This window comes from Nematolebias whitei, chromosome 12, assembly GCF_014905685.2.
Source record: "Nematolebias whitei isolate Nwh7 chromosome 12, NemWhi1, whole genome shotgun sequence".
Taxonomy (NCBI): Eukaryota; Metazoa; Chordata; class Actinopteri; order Cyprinodontiformes; family Rivulidae; genus Nematolebias; species Nematolebias whitei.
Genome location: NC_056509.1, coordinates 8329229 through 8332647, shown reverse-complemented (window position 1 = coordinate 8332647; position 3419 = coordinate 8329229).

Below are 3419 nucleotides of genomic sequence, written 5' to 3'. Positions count from 1 at the left end.
TACTTGTCCCCGCTCCCAAATGCCATCTCCCCCTTCTTATTCATCCGCGACTTGTAGCAGGCGCTGTTAATGCTCCCCACCTCCTTTAACACAAGTTTCTTGTTTTACTCCAACTAGAAAACGACCCTTGTTTTCCCAACTCACTCGCTGCTGCAGGTTTGTTCTTTAAATCCCATTCTTCGTCCAGGAATGTTTGAGTTTGTCCACAGTTCGAAGCGACTCCCAACAGCCCGTCAAAAACAGACACTAAATCTTATTTGAAGGTTGAACAAAAGTCGTGTCTGTGTTTAGTCAGGAGGAAAACTGTGCTCTGGTCTCTGCTGGATCCAAATACGGGACGCAGCCTAAATCCCCCCGCTCTTCCCTTCGCCTCCCCCGCCGGCTCTGCAGTCAGGCTGCCAGCGTCCTCCCGACAGAGACGTTACTCAGAGAAGACTGCTCAGTGGACAGCGCGTCCTGCAACGCCGCGGTGGATTATGGGAAGAGGGCGCTTACTCTCGCAGTCCTATCTGAACCCATTAACAACACTTTTTAGGACTCATTCAGGTTAGCAAAATAAGAAGTATCTTACATGTAGAGGATTTCTTTTGCGTGGTTCTATGTTTTACGGGGAAAGTCGATATTAGTTCAACTTTCACGCATGCGCACCAAGATACAATTTATTTCCATCTACAGCTACCAGCTCATCTTGTCGTACTTTAGCATCTCTTTTCGGTGCTGCAGGCTCATCATCATCATGGCGCCCCGTCACAGCATCTGCTGTGCGGAGGGGGTGGTGACGGGGGGGCTGTCAATATTGTGAATGGAAACTGCGGGTTGCCGGCCTGTCTGTCTGCTGCTGGCGTGCTGCTGAGAAAACACATTTTTCACAGACTGACGTTAAAAAGATGGAGGGCTCAAACACTGGACCTGTGGTTTACCTGCTCCCTGCTGCACACACCCACTCTGAGCACACTGCAAAAATATAATCACAAAAACCTGCAAACTGGGATATTTATTTGTAACCTAACAAAGTTAAGTCAGGCCCTCTGGACAAATTCTTCTTGAAACATTTCAGCTTTTGTCCAAAATACTTCTTCAGTCTGAGGAGCTGCAATAAACTCAGTCTTATAAATAGCACCTTCTCAAGGTGGATCAACCAGTTTGTTGTTGACATCCAGAACCAGCTGTTCACATGCTCAAGAAGGACCATCAGCCTAACAATGGATCATTAGCACCTGATGGCTGTTTACTATTCACAGAGGGCTGAGTGATACTAGCAATCACAGCATTGTAAGAGGGGGACAGTTGAACACGGAGGCCTCCACCCCTGTTTAATGATGGACGATTTCTTTTCACAAAGATGGCCTCCTTTACTCTTCTCTCAAACCATCGTTCCTCTCTGTCCAGGATGTGAACATCTTCATCCTTGAAAGAGTGACCGCTGGCCTGGAGATGAGTGTAGACCGCAGAGTCCTGGCCTGATGATGTTGATCTTCTGTGCTGGTCCATCCTTTTGGCCAGTGGCTGTTTAGTTTCCCCGATGTAAGACTGATCACCCTCCTGACACTGAACAGCATACACAACATTACTCTGTTTGTGCCGGGGGACTGGATCTTTGGGATGAACCAGTCTTTAATGTATTTTGGGGTTTAAAAGCCACTGGGACGTTGTTTAGAAAATAAACGTCTCAGTTTCTCTGATAAATGGTAAATGGACTGTACTTATATAGCTCCTTTCTATCTTATTTCAAGATACTCAAAGCTCTTTACAACAATCTGTGCCTCATTTACCCATTCATACAGCTCTATACTAGATCTCTACAAAGCTAATAGAACAAATCATTCTAAAGAGACTAATCAGAGCTTTATCACATTCATACACTGATGGGACACACATCAGAGGCAGTGAGGGGTTCAGTGTCTTGCCCAGGGACACTTGGGCATGTGACTGCTGGTGGATTCAAACCCCCAAATCTCACATTGGAGGACGACTGCTCTAACCACTCAGCCACAGCCGCCCATACTCCCTCAACATCTGGAATGACCACTGGTCTGGGTTCCTCCTTTTCACCTGATGGCTGACTGGAGTCTTGTTTGGGTTTCTTCTTTCAGGAAGGCCCAGTTAGGATATCCACATTGCTCTAGAGCCTGTCTTGTGAAGGATTTCTCCTTCTGCCTGGCTCCTGATCTAGCAGTTTAACAAATAAACATTTTTCAGTCAAGTCATCTGGACAGTTTCTTTTTTTGTGCTGAAACGTTTCGCCTTTGACCCAGAAGGCTTCATCAGTCAAGGAGACACAACAAAACTGATTCTTCCCCTAACAGTTTACTCCAAAGTGGAACAAACCAGTTTTGTTTGTGATAAGATGGTGACCATCTTATCACAAACAAAACTGGTTTGTGGATTTTAAATATATAGAAAATCTAATCAGTATTTGGGATTAACTTAGTATTTTCTTACAACCTGACTGCATTTGTATCTTCTCTTTAACTGTGTGCGGATGTTTTTGCAAAGTGTGTTATTGTCAGCGAACAGGAGCTCCTGCAGGACATGAAGGTCCTGAATGTGCTGCTGTTGGTTCATGTGGAGGTTCACAGAAGTGTAATCTGAGGCAGCCGATCATCACAAACAACCCAACTCATTAATTAATTAAGTAATTAATTAATAAGTGCTGTGATGTGAGGTGCTGTGACTCTGCGTGGAAATGTTTCTCACGTGAAAACTCGTGAGCAGCAACAGATGACAACACAACAATGCAGAGAAGATGTTTGTCCTGATCTTTTTGGGCTCGTGTGTGATTGGCGCTGCTCAAACTCGTCATGGTCTCCATGGAAACCACCGCTCTGATGTCATCTTTTCAAACTGTGACCATCAGGAGCAGCTTAACTTTCTGTGCATGATTTGTATCTGTTCGGCTCAGATGAAGTCATGTTTCTGGAGCTTATTGTCCTCTGTCAAAGGTGAAACATCTGAGTCTGTCAGCAAAATATCTCGTGCATTACTGCACTGGTTTTAATGAAACTTTCACAATGTAACATTTCAGTGTGAATCTACAACTGAATAATTTTGGATATACAGTACCACACTTTAAGATAGCTGGCTGAACTTTCAACAAAAAGGATATGACTGAGTTTGTTTTACTGATGCTACAGCTCGGTGTGGTCACAGCCTGGGACATGTCACCCTGCTGGGACCATTGATATCATATGATATCTGTGGCTGGGACCAGCAGCAGCATCTCCATCAACCCTGAAAAGAATTCAACAAAACCAACAAAACCAAAACAGGATCAAGTTTAATGAACGTGCAATGTTCTTAGAGCAGGACAACAGCGCCCTCTGCTGGACCAAGACATTAATACAGATAGATAGATGGATGGATGGATGGATGGATGGATGGATGGATGGATGGATGGATGGATGGATGGATGGATGGAT